Source organism: Theropithecus gelada, chromosome 2, assembly GCF_003255815.1.
Source record: "Theropithecus gelada isolate Dixy chromosome 2, Tgel_1.0, whole genome shotgun sequence".
In the NCBI taxonomy this organism is placed as follows: Eukaryota; Metazoa; Chordata; class Mammalia; order Primates; family Cercopithecidae; genus Theropithecus; species Theropithecus gelada.
In genome coordinates, this window is record NC_037669.1 from 141,799,200 (window position 1) to 141,813,816 (window position 14,617).

A 14,617-nucleotide genomic window follows, 5' to 3' on the forward strand; every position below is an offset into this window, starting at 1 on the left:
ATATTGGGCTCATCATGCCAGGACAAAGATCTAAGAAATTAACCAACTATTTAAACTATTAGAAACTAATTAAGAGTATCGCTGGAACAGAGTAAAATATGGGCAGACCTCAAGACTTTTTTTCTCGCTAATAAAGGTAAGTTTTTGATGTTCCTTGAATCTGGTTGTTACCCACTGAGAAAGAAGAAAAGTGTGCCAGTTTCTATACAGTATAGGCAACTGATGTAAATAGAAAAACGGTTTTAAGTTTGAGTAACAGAAAAGGGCTAGGCTCTATGAATTTCCAGGTTACTGTTGCCATGGCCAGTGAAACTTGGTAACTCCATATACTGATCATGATGATGACTAAATCACAGAAGACTTCATGGACAATAAAGTGGATGTTAAAAACTCTTAATGATCTTAAGATAAAAACCTTGACAGAGACTTTTTTACATTAGAATCATGGATTTAAGGAGAAACCATTTGTAAATCTAGTGAAAAGCTTGGTTGTAAAATCATGCCTCATAGTATCTATTTATGGGTTCTCTCAGCTGACTAATCTTACTTTCTATTCAATCAAAATTAGGTCTACAGGGAGAATTAAAAATCCTAAAGGCTTTTGGTCAGATAAAAAAGACAATTCAAACTACCATGCCTTTAAGCATGACTCATGAATAAGTGCAAGTTCTATGTAAACTAGACCAAGGAGTCTGAAGATATTCACATTTATTTCACTCTTTTTACATTGAGGATCACGTCACACATAAAGGTTTCCCACGAAGTCCTTGTATCATCACCACAATCAATAAGTAGAGAAACGTCCTTGTGATCTCTAAGGTATTAAGCAATGTCTCCTTATCCATTTTTGAAAAAGAACTTTAGGACTATGTACTAAAACCAGTGACTTACGGCCATGAACTGGAAACCACATTCTTGATTATAGCAGCTATGAAAATACAGAAATAACTAGAGGATGTATCCAGTTCAATATCTCCACAGACTTTTTAGTGCTGCTTATATACGCTTTAAGTGATGGCAATCATTTGATTTCTCTGCTTCACATTTCAAGATTCTGTTTTACAGAAAGGGTTTATGGGAGGTTTATAAATACAAAAAGAGACCAGGATGCAAAGTAAGATATCATTGGAGGTGTTGAGAGACTAGATGACAACTTGGAAGGAACACTAGACATGCTCCAAGTACAGGATAGGTGGTTAGAATAAATGACCACTAAATTCCCTTCTAACTCAGCTTTATAATTCAAAACTCAGAAGATAAATTCGGAGAGGTGGTATTAAATAAAAGGGCATTCGGCCGGGCGCGGTGGCTCAACCCTGTAATTCCAGCACTTTGGGAGGCCGAGGCGGGTGGATCACGAGGTCAGGAGATCGAGACCATCCTGGCTAACATGGTGAAACCCCGTCTCTACTAAAAATACAAAAAACTAGCCGGGCGTGGTGGCGGGCGCCTGTAGTCCCAGCTACTCGGAGGCTGAGGCAGGAGAATGGCGTAAACCCGGGAGGCGGAGCTTGCAGTGAGCCGAGATCGCGCCACTGCACTCCAGCCTGGGTGACACAGCGAGACTCCGTCTCAAAAAAAAATAAAAATAAAAATAAGAAATAAATAAAAGGGCATTGGTTCTGGAGTTATATCCACTTTGGAATCCCATCTCTCATCTTAGTTTATAACACACAGTCTTGCTGTCTCCCAGGTTGGAATGCAATGGCGCCATTATAGCTCTCTGCTGCCTTAAACTCCTGGGCTCAAGTGATCCTTCTGCCTCAGTGGGATTACAGGCATGTGCCATGATGTCTAGCTAATTTTTCTTTTTTGCGGGTAGGGACAAGGTTACTCAAGCTGCTCCTGAACTCCTGGCTTTAAGCAGTCCTCCTGCCTTGGACTCTCAAAGTGCTGGGATTAAAGGCTTGAGCCACTGCACCAAAACTGAGATATGACTTTAGACAAGCTAATATTTAGCCTCCCCAAAGGACAATAATAGGACCGGGTACTGGGATTCAGAGATAATGCATTAGTATCTGGCACATGGTAAACACTTACTATGTTACCTAATAACTTGCAGTAATAATTTATAGTGGTCAAAATCTAAATGTCATGAAATACACAAGAAACACTGACTTAGGAGTTAGGTAATGTGGTTTCTACATTTGAGTCTTGTCTCTAATTCCATACAATAATCTCTAACATTATTTTCAAATACCAAATTTTGTGATGCTACATTCCAAAGGGGTTGTAATGAACTTAAAACATTTATCAGACACGGGGGATACGTCAAATAAACATAATTCCAGAGTTTGTGAGTTTACAATTAGTGCAGGAGATATACAAGATGTTAAGGGTGATAAGTGCTAAGACAGAGCAAGATCTGAGAGGGTGTTCTGGGGCCACATAATCAAGCTCTTGGATCAGGAAAGAGGAAGTGACACAGTTGGGTGGAGAAAAAAAAGACAGGTACAAAAAAATGTTCCAAGTAAGAAGAACAGTAGGTGCAGTTGGCCACATTAGAAAACTCAAACGACAAGGACCAGTCAGAAGGTTGTTGCATTTTCACATAAGAAAGGATAGTGCACTGAATGGGGACAAGAGATGGATAGGCTGGCAAAACACTCAGGAGGCAGACATGGCAGTACTTTGTGATTAACTGGCTATGAGAGATCAGGGAAGTTTGAATGTAAGGAGAGATACCTAGGCTGGAAGTAATGGGTTTGAGCACCTTAGAGCACACAGGTGACTTCCTATAGCATAAAGATGGTATGTGCCTGGAAGCCATCTATAAGCTCTTATTACGATGAAGAATGTAAGAAGAAGATAGCATTCTGATGACTCCTTTATTTATTTATTTATTGAGACGAAGTCTCACTCTGTTGCCCAGGCAGGAGTGGAGTGGTGTGATCATGGCTCAATTGCAGCCTTGACTTCTCAGGCCCAAGCAATCCTCCCACCTCAGCCTCCCAAGTAGCTGAGACCACAGGTGTGCATCACCATGCCCAGCAAATTATTTCTGTAGAGATAACTCCCTATGTTGTCCAGGCTGGTCTTGAACTCCTGGGCTCAAGTGATCCTCCCACCTCAGTCTCCTAAAGAGCTGGGATTATAGACATAAGCCACCATGCCCGGCCTCCAATAATATTTAAAAGAACAGACAGAAGGGAAAGCCTGCCAACTGGTCTGAGAAGCAACAACCAGCAAGGCAGAAGGAAAAACAGGAGGGAATGGTATCACAGATAACAAATATCAGTTAAAAATTAAAACCTATCACGTATCAGTATTAGCTTTAGTTTTAACTAAATAGTTTAAAAACTATTGAAAATCTACTTATCTACCATGATTGCAACTATTAATATATATGTATTCCAAGTCTGGGAATATGCAAACAGTAAGATGGTAATTGTTAAAAACTTGGATTAAGTATGATTATTCTTATTCTATTTTCCAAATTTCCCAGTTTGAATTTTGAAAAGGCAAACATATTAGTACTACAGAAGTTGGGGTACAAATGTATTATTTAAAAAAAAAAAAAAAAGACTTTTAGATAGAATTCTCATATTCTGATGACCTATCAAGTTGTGCATTTTTAACCATGGTGCTAAAGAAACAGTTTATACTAGATCTGCAGACTGTTTCAACATCACTCAGAAGCAAACAAATTTTAAGCAGTACTATTTATTGTAGATTCAACCTTTTATTATTAACACTTAAAAATAGGGAAAAGGTTATAAGGCATGGAGCTCATCTGAGAGTAAAATTAAACCAACAAAAAGGATATGACAAAGTACAAGAGAAAACAAAACCAAAAAATCTCATGTATCCCCCAAAATTAATTTTGCCTGATAAATGCTTTAAAAGTGGGCCAAAAAAAGAGGTTTCTCAATAGAATTATTCACAACTAAAGGCAAATGGAAAACTCTCACATAGCATTTAATAAGGGTTTTACATGCAATATATCCCACTATCCCAAGAAATATCTGCAGTTCAAAGCTGCTTTTTAAATCAATGCTTCCTAGTGTTTGCTGTTTATAAATCCTAAATATGAAAGGATGAGTTCCTTAATAACACTATTCTAATAAGTACTAAGACTTTTCTTAAAAAAAAACACACATATATTTGCATATATTCATAAGCATTAAATCTGAAAAGAATTTATTTTTTAATGCAATTAATACTTAACTTTTGGATAGTAAGCAACCTCCAACATTTATTTTTTGGCAAATACTTTAAAAGATAGTTTTGTAATGGAGGATGACCCATTGCTACTTAAGTTCAAGATAAATCAAATTTATGAATTCACATCTTCATACAATATAAAATTCTCCTTTATCTTATCCTTCAAGTTTTCAGAGGATATCAGCATACCAGCATACTGATACCCAGGTTCCAGTTAGTAATAAGATTTGAATTCTAGCTCCAGAACTCAACGGCTATGTGGCTTGAGCAAGTTACTTAACTTCCCTAAGCTTTCAATTTTCTTCTCTGTAAACTGAGGATATTGATAATGTCTTATTAATATATGACTTTGTGAAAATTAAATGAGATAACGTGCCAAAAATATTCAGCACAGTGCCTGACACTCAGTGGCCAAAATACAACTACTTTGCAGAAAAATCCAATTGACCCTTGAGCACAGAGACTGACAGTACGAAATTCCTAAACTAAATGTGGCTTGGCTCTGATTTGTCCCATCAGTCTAATGGGCATTTATAGTAACCCAGCACTGAATAAACATCAGTAAGAGTCATAGGATCAATGTTCTTGCTAGAAATTTTTCACGAGTCATACTTAGGTGTCTAACAAGGATTGTCCTTTTGACACAAAACATTCACTAGCAATGTTTCCTAACTGTTTTTGACAGACGAAAATTTGACAAACGCCCTGAAAAAAAAATCTGACAAATGCTCTGAACCTTTCACAGAAAAGTGAACATAAAAAAATTCTACCCAAAATTCCACATGGTTCATGATCTCCTGAATCCCAACCACTGACTACTAAATATGGATATCCTGTACTAGAGAAATTAGAAATTATTTTCCTGATTATCAAAGTTATGTAGATTATAGAAAATAAAGAAAATACAAAAGTATATGGAATAAGAGATAACTTAATTAGTTTGTTGTATTTCCCTCCAGACTACTATTGATTGTAATTACTAGCTTAAGGGACTTAAGCTTACAGAATGTAATGAAATCATGGAATACTATATCAGAAACAATTCAGAATATTATTCAAAAGGCAGAATGGGCAAGAGATAAAATAACATGTCTCTGGTTAAGGATAAAGTTGGAATATATATATAGTGGCCTGTTTAGCTGATATCAACCCATACCTTCTGGCTTTTTTGGAAAATAATTAATTTCAAATAATTATTGACTGACATGCAGGATATGTATACCACACTTCAATGAAAACATGAATTCTACGATTATATGACCTTGGACAAATAATCCAGACTCCTTTTCTTCATCTACAAAATATTATGATCTTCAGATTAAAAGGTATAAGGTCTTATCCTGAGCTAAACTCTACCCTTCCAATGGTCACCCTACAAAATACGGCTGTATAAAACAAAGCAAAATAAGAAAGTGCACAAAACAAAGTAGTTTTTTTCTAAGCAGAATACAATTCTGAGAGAAAATTAATTTTCAGGGAATATAAAAAATGTGCAATGACTTCTAATGTATCATTTTCATATGATATCAGCATCTTAGGTATTCTCAATGTAAGAACTGAAAAAATTTTCTTGGCTTTATTTTAGACATTTAGAGGAAACATGTCTTTTATTAAGAAATAAAATCCCCCAAAGCAATACAATGAAGCTATATATTATTAAGAAAAATGGATTTTTTTTTAAAGAAAAGATGAATATATTATTTCTCAAATATCTCCTGGTATAACACCTAGAAAGTATTTGGGTTCTTCACTATATTGTAGGCATCTACAGCAGATGCAATAGCAGTATTTTAATAATCTTACTATAATACAGGATTTCACTTTCTTTTTTTAAACTGATGTATTTAGTAAACACCACTGCAAAGATACGGTCTTCAGCCTCAAGAGACTTTGAAAGGCTTACATACTCCAAATATTTAAAATTCCAAGTTTTAACTTATATTTAATATTGTACTCTTACACAATGTGCTCATTTTGTTCATAAATATTCATCTCAATACAATAACATCAGGTATAATACATAAAATCTAAGCCATTAAGTCTTACCAATTTATGACCTGATGACACTCTTGTGGACAACATTCAGTCCTTAGAAGCTAGAATAACCCTCCAACCATGTGAGGGCATCACAACTTTTAAACTTTCGGCTTTCGATCATTATTATGTCACATTCCTCCTCCGATGCTGAATTCTAAAAAAAATTCTAGCAAAGAGTTTAAGTAAATAAGTGTTTTAATCAAATAGCCTTTAAAAATCTTTTATAGCAAAATTTTATGTTTTACCATGATTATACAACTGATATTTTGTACTTTAAAAAATGAAAATAAATTTCATATTTGATCTGGAAAATTCAAACTTTAAATTTCAACATGGATTTTCAGGCCATCAGGATACTTGTTAGTAAAGAGTAAAGTAGAAATGGAACCAATTAAAGGTTTAAGATCATGATCCAGAAATTATGATTTAACACCATAACCTGATACAAACAGCTTTGTAGTCCTGTAGAACGGCATTTGAGTTCTATTGTTTGGTCCACATCCATGTATATGAGTTTCTTATTTTATTTTATTTATTTATTTATTTATTTAGAGACGGAGTCTCACTCTGTCGCCCAGGCTGGAGTGCAGTGGCGCGATCTCGGCTCACTGCAACCTCCACCTCCTGGGTTCAAGCAATTCTCCTGTCTCAGCCTCCTGAGTAGGTGGGATTACAGGCACGTGCCACCACACCCGGAGAATTTTCTTTTTTTGTATTTTTAGTAGAGACAGGGTTTCACTATGTTAGCCAGGATGGTCTCGATCTCTGACCTCGTGATCTGCCCACCTCGGCCTCCCAAAGTGCTAGGATTACAGGCATGAGCCACCATGCTGGGCCGAGTTTCTAGACTTACAGCATGGGTGGCTGGATCAGTAACAATCCATACCCATCATTTAAGTGCTTAAGAAAGAATTCCATTTTTATATCTAAATCTTCATCTGTCTCTACTATCCCCGATTTTGAAAACAGACAACATAATGGCAAGAATTAAAATTTTATTATGTGCTTTATGTAATTGACATAACAATGTATCCTATGCAGCAGTGGTCCCTATTGCTCATCTGTATATGGGCAGGGAAGAAAACTGGAGGAAGGATGATTTAATAATGGCAAAAATCACTTCATTAAAAATATCGTGTTAAATTTATTAAATTTTACCAGAAGGTTTTCAATTGGGCATCTATGCTAATCACTGAAGAATAGTATCATTAATAACATTTTCTATCTGATAAGAATGTACATTTATATTTTTGGTTGCCAGTAATCCACAGAAAAGGAAATCCATAGATTTGTGGGCATAGTTTTGCCTAAATTAACTCCCTAAATAAAACACTATAAAGGGGCAGAGGGGATGGGAGAAAGAAAAGGGCCCTTACTGAGGATGATCAATACGCATAAAGCTATAGAAAACTGAAAGACAGCATTGCTCTGCAGCTATCTAAAAAGATACTTGACCCGAATGTACAGGTTGGCTCATGCTGTTGCAGATTTTAACTTTCAATGGAACTTTTCTATTACACATGGTCACTTAAGTCTCTCACATAGCCTGAAAAATTATTAGAATTTTTCCAATATAATCTTTCCAAATGTAATCTCACAACACATTTGACTTCAATATAAATCATACAACTTTATTTTGTCTTCTGTGAAAGCACAGCCTTATAATGTAATCACCTGGTGAAGGCAAAAATCCATATTTATGAGGATAAGTAGTTTAAAGTTGTGGTCATTTCATTAACATATTACCAAACGTTTCTAGAAAGTGTTAATAAAACTCTTATCTCCTATCAACTAATATACTAAAAATTTTTAAATCTTTTGAAGATTTACTTTTTATAGGACAAACATACAGTCATATTTAGTAAAGTAAATACTTCCTGAAATACTTATCTATAATGCTGGTAAATCTGCTTGTCTGCAAGGCTTTGATTTAAGGTCATTTAAAGGGCCGACTGCTTGACCCTTTGTTAAAGGGCCTGCCAACAAAAAAGCCTTGTTATGGTAAATGCTTAGAAAGTATTTTTGGAAGATACAATTAAACCAGTCATGTGAAGCAGTTACTTTACTGCGAAAACGTACAAAAAAAAATTTTTTTAAGAGTGTGTACATTACACAAATGTATGGTTAAATCAGGACTTTAGAACTGTATACATTTTAAAAGATACAAAACTTATGTATCAAAATTTTCCTAAGCATATAATTTCAAAACTAGTTGTTACCAAGTCCAGGGTCATATTTCAAGAGTTTAAATCATTAAATTCCAACATATAGGACATCCTTATTAACAACCTGAAATGAAACTGGGTAAAGTGGTTACAGATGAACAGCATTCAGATTAACCAGATACCCTTTAAAATTTAAAATTAGAATTATTCCTAAAAATGAGTATTTAATGAGAAAACTGTACTAATATTATCAATCATAATCTTGACTCTCTGGCAAGACTGCTACCAAAACCAAATCCCACATATTCCCTATAGTTTTTTATAATTTCCTTTTGTGAGAAGGTGAATCTATATTAAAAGAAAAAAACAGTGAAAGGGGAGGAAGGTGGATGATTTGTAATTTCCAAGTAATTACTTGAAAATGGACATGCTAAATCAAACAGGTCTACAAGAGTTCCTAAAGGAACCTGGTTTCCTAATGAATGTGCTTATCTTAGTTTGACAGAAAATTTTGTTTTCAGGTTTAAACCACATTTCCTTAAAAGATTCCGAAAATTCTACAAGATTATCCATTAATATAGCCATATTTTCACCCTGCTGTTCAAAAAAGTTCACTACATTGTTTGGAGAAATCCTAGCCATGATAAACCAATGCTTGGTCAGAAATACTTATTTTTAAATGGAAAAAGGGGGCAAACAGGGCAATCCTTTATGTACTCCAATAAATTACACAGAGTCATTCCATAGGTTATATATTGAAAAAAAAAACTTTAAAATATCAAAGATAAATTTACTTTAAAAATTAGTACAAATGTACCTAAATAAAAATAAAACTGCTGGGAAGACAGTATGTTCCAAAAAATTAACATATAAAAAGACGGGCCAGGTGCAGTGGCTCACGCCTGTAAGCCCAGCACTTTGGGACACCAAGGTGGTGGATCATTTGAGGTCAGGAGTTCAAGACCAGTCTGACCAACATGGAGAAACCCCATCTCTACTAAAAAATACAAAAATTAGGCAGGCATGGTGGTGGGCACCCATAATCCCAGCTACTCAGGAGGCTGAGGTAGGAGAATCGCTTGAACCCGGGAGGTGGAGGTTGCAGTGAGCCAAGATCGCACCACTGCACTCCAGCTTGGGTGACAGAGCAAGACTCCATCTCAAAAAAATAATAATAAAATAAAAAAGACACACATAAAAAGACACACAACACACAACGACAAGAAACTTCATCTATCTGTGGTTGATCCAAGATATCATTTAAGACACAATTAGCTATACCAGAAACTAAATATATATAAGCATATATACACATACATATATAAGCGTAAGTACATGTATATACATATATAAAGTGTTGGGTATTTATGCATTAAATCAAATGCACCTATTGGTAGAAGAAACACAAAATATACAACTTAAAAAATTTCATTAATACAGCTTTGAAAAACAGCTCTAAGAAGATAGGCTATTGGTATTTTTAACACGCTTATTCTCAAATGATTTATACACTCGATCCTTTCAAAAGGAGTAGAAACAGCTGATAAAGAAGGCAAAGGAAAAAGATATTGAAATTAAAGGTAGAGCTCCCTCTAAAAACGGAAAATCAAAGTAAGTATAAGCCAGTTACATAACACTCAAATATATGTATAATAAGGAACTGCATGTTTTGTTAACAGAAAGCTGAATATTTGGGTTGGACACAGTGGCTCACACCTGTAATCCCAGAACTTTGAGAGGCTAGGGCAGGGCGGATCACTTGAAGACAGGAGTTTGAGACCAGCCTGGCCAGCGTGCTGAAACCCCGTCTTTATGAAAAGTACAAAAATTAGTAGGGCATGGTAGTGGCGCCTGTAATCCCAGCTATTCGGGAAGCAAGAGAATCACTTAAACCCGGAAGGCAGAGGTTGCAGTGAGCCAACATTGTGCCACTGCACTCCAGCCTGGGTGGCAGAGCAAAATTCTGTCTCAAAAAGAAAAAAAAAAAGCCTCCTATTTTTTGACTCTGAGCTTAATAGCGGCTAACACAAAAGAAACGGAACATTTATTTATATATTTATTGAGACAGAGTCTCACTCTGTGGCCCTGGAGTGCAGTGGTGCAATCTCGGCTCACTGCAACCTCTACCTTGTGAGTTCAAGCAATTCTTATGCCTCAGCCTCCCAATTAGCTGGGATTACAGGCATGCGCCATCACAACCGGCTAATTTTTGTATTTTTTGTAGAGACGAGGTTTTGCCATGTTGCCCAGGCTGGACGCAACTCCTGAGCTCAAGCAATCTGCCCACCTTGGCCTCCCAAAGCACGGAGATTACAGGCATGAGCCATCATGCTCGGGAGAAATAGAACTTGTAAAGAGACCATAATATATTATGCTTTTTGAAGAGATGGTATCTCTTATTTCTTGAAACAAAAGTAGTTATGACCACTCTAGAAAAATACATTTAGCAACATTTTCTGGATTAAGTACTATCTAAAATAAAAACAGCTACTACAAATAAATGCAGACATTTTCTGAAGACCAATGGTTAGCATCACTGTGAACAGGAGTGTTATTAGCCAGACACTGCAACTCTTTTTCCTCCTTGTTCCCCTTCCAATAGTGTGTAGGACTAGGGAAAATATACTTCTTTATTAGCAGGCAGATATGTAGAAAGATGTTTCTGTCTTCTATGACAAAGGTTACATATATTCTGAACATCTTGCTATTGGTAGAAAATATGTAGTTACTATGGATACCACCATTAGTATTGATACTGAAGTCACAAAGAAAATTCTCAGTATGTGGCCATATAAATAGCTGGGGACACTGACAGCCATGCTGCCTGCATACATACTTTAACTTAGTGAAGACACCACTATTTTTGGGCCAAATTATCACACAATTAAGTGAAAAATACAATAGCACCTTCCAAATCTTTTAGTATTTATAACCAACAATCTTCAAACTTTGAAACAATTGGGAGATAAACTGGCATAAAAATGTTATTTCTTAAGGATATTTACTAATGGATAAACTCTAAATTATTATCACTTATTTAAATTTATTTCTATCAAATATGAAAAATACTTTAGAAGTAGCCAACTAAAGCTTAAACACAGAAGCTAATTTTTGGTAAGCTAAGGCATTTAAAAGCTCTGTATCAATCACAAAAATTTAATATATTCCCTGATTTGAGTAACTTGGAATATTATGAGCATGTTTATACACACAAACTAAAAGAATGTCAGGCTAGAATACAAAGAGTCAGTCATCTCTTTCTTCTACCTCTACCTACCACCTCAAATCTTAATAAAAATAAAAAATTAAAATAATTCCATTAATATTTCTTTCTTCCCAAAAGGTTGCCCAACTGTGGACTTAAATACAACTGAAGAGGTGTGAATTTAAAATTTAAAATTGCTGAGGACGAGAATGGAAAAACAAAACAACAAGAACGACAAAACTCAAAAAGATGCTCTATGTTTATCTGGTTCAACAATTCCGGGTTCCTTAAATTTCCTTCTTGTCTGAACAAGTTCAGTTAGTTTTTCTTTTTTTTTTTTTTTTTTTTTTAAAGCTCTGCAATAGAATTTTAGATTCCGTAGAAAAAAATACATTGAGTTTGGCGAGTTAGTTCATATGTACACACATACATACACTTTTCTGTTCTATTCAAAGCCTTGGTTTACTTAAAATCTATTTGATTGAAAAGTTAAAAGAATTGAATAAATAAATAAATAAATAATAAAGAGACCTTAACCAGCTATTCCCACCTTTTTCAAAACTGTTTCTCAAATTTCACCTGAAAATAATTATCAAAACATCTCAAAATAGGCTGGGATGACTTAGGTTGAGAAATTTATTAAGTAACATATTAAATTTACTAAAGAGGAAGGTGGTAGACATATTAGCAGAAAGCATATATAATGGTGGGTGAGCAGTTAAGAAATAATTTCTCTTTGCCAATTCTGAAATCTAGTAATGTGCTGAAAATAGATGTCAGAATGTCTAGTGTCCCACTTCAGCTAGCCATAGAAAAGTTTAGAGAAGAGATGTTTAGGGTCCAGTGAAACACCACTTCGAATAATGAGATTCAGATTTGTGGTTAAAAATCTCACAGCAGACAAGACACCTAACACAACTACTACCAGAATAAAACTAAGAGGATACAACAGAATATAAAGGATAGCAATACATAATTTGCAAGCCCAAATGGTGATGTAAAATGTCTTTAAAATTATACTATTTTTTCCAACTCAAAATAATTAAAAGCCCAATTTAATACATACATACAAAAATCACAGTACGGAAAGGGAAGTATACAAATATACTTCAATTTCTATTGTAACGGACACATTAATATACAAATGTTCTCCTAGTCTTGCCACCCACCACCCCAACTTTGAGCAATAAAAGACCTCCCCTTATAAAACTTCACCAATTCTAGTAGTTGTTTCAGCTGGATTTTAGGCAGTACTCCTTTGCCTCCCAATACTTCCAATAACAGAAACTAGCTAAGCAAGTACATTTTTTTTCTAGTATTTTATCCAAAACATTAATACTGCCTTTTTTGTAAATATCTAAATTTTAAATAATCCTATAGGTGACTAATACAAGTACTCACATATTCAAACAAGACAGGAGGGGAAAAAGACAACATAAGTATAATTGGTGAACCTATACTGGCTGTTCTAACAGATTAAAAAATGGTTATGAAGGATATTATTGTAATAACTGACAAAATCTGAATATGTACTATATATTCATATTTGATAACAGTACATTAATATAAGATACCCTGAATTTGGTAATTACATTGTTGTTAAGAGAATAATCTTCTTAGGAAACATACGCTGAAGTATCTGAAGTTAAATGGATATGGTACTTCCTATCTACTTTTTTTTTTTTCTTGAGACGGAGTCTCACTCTGTCACCCAGGCTAGAGTGCAGTGGTGCAATCTCGGCTCACTGCCAGCTCCACCTCCTGGGTTCACACAATTCTCCTGCCTCAGCCTCCCGAGTACAGAGCACTACAGGTGTCTGCCACCATGCCTGGCTAATTTTTGTATTTTTAGTAGAGATGGGGTTTCACCTTGTTAGTGGTTCCTAAAATAATATGTTAGGATGATAAAGCAAATATGACAAAATGTTAACAAACATTGAATCTTGGTAAGAAGATTGAGTTCTCTGTACTATTGTAATTTTTCTGTAAATTTCAAATTATTTCAAAATAAAGATTCAGACATTTCTCTTCTTTTTGATTGGAAAATAATATCCTCAGAATGTTCTAATCTCTAAGACCAATCATCCTCTTCAGACTTCCTTCTGTTCTCTAAATACAGGTGATATTGCCCAAGGTCCTGGCTTGACCCTTTACCCTACTCTAATCCTTGGCAACCTTGGCCTTTCCTAAAGCTCGAACTCTAATAAAACATTCTTAAATCTCAACTAGCTTTAATGTCTATATCAAGCTGCAAGTCTGCAGCCTCAGCTGTACCCCAAATATTTTCACCTCGACTTTGTACCAGCCAGTTTTTTGGATGTACTTATCCAAAAAACAGCTAAAACCAAAAACCTCATCACTACTTTCTCCCTCCCAAACTAATTCTTTCACTAATACTTCCTAACAATACCAGCATTCCCTCAGTCAATTAGGTTTGGCACTTTGGAGTCAGGTTTGACTGCTCCCCTATCATGACCAATCAGTTGTAAAATCCTGTAATTCCTATCTCATCCCCATTGCCTAATTCAGGCCTCAGTACCTTTCTAGAATCACCATCTCTAATCTAACTGCTCTCCTCTCCTGTCTTCAAATATGTTATACACCCACCAAATTTAATTTTATCCTTATCATATAAGCCCAGTACTTTCATAGTGGTGCACGGTATTTCCTCTAACTGGAATGTTCCCTTCCCCTCAGTTCTTTAATTCTGCGTGACCAAATTCTACCCACCTTTCAGTTTCCAACTCAAAAGCCACCTCTTGAAGAAACTTTGACCAATCCCTCCAGCTGTACTTGAGAGACATGAAGTGCTTACATTTTATATATTATCACTTTCAATCACGTGATAATGTCTTTACCATTTTCCATATTAAGACCAAGCTCATTGAAAGCAGTTACTAAATCTTACTGTTTCTTCTAGTATTTAATTATAGGAGAACAAACTTTTGCTGAGTCAAGGAATTGCAAACGTTCCTGATATTTTCCCTTAGATTCATTCAGAGCTACTCTAAAAAAGTGAGATTTTTAAGGTTTTAGAGTCTTTTGG

General features: G+C 35.2%; 1 protein-coding gene across 4 annotated transcripts in view; it reads right to left on the minus strand.

Annotated features, from left to right (window-relative positions):
• Positions 1-14,617, minus strand: part of TSC22D2 (TSC22 domain family member 2) — a 52,537-nt gene that overhangs the window by 15,875 nt on the left and 22,045 nt on the right. Inside the window, exon 3 of one of the 4 annotated variants that reach the window (XR_003118176.1) lies at positions 6,211-6,367. The exons of the other annotated variants lie outside the window; for them this stretch is intronic. The gene's annotated coding sequence lies outside the window, so the exon portion shown is untranslated. The remainder of the gene's footprint in view (positions 1-6,210; positions 6,368-14,617) is intronic. 4 annotated transcript variants of the gene reach the window in all.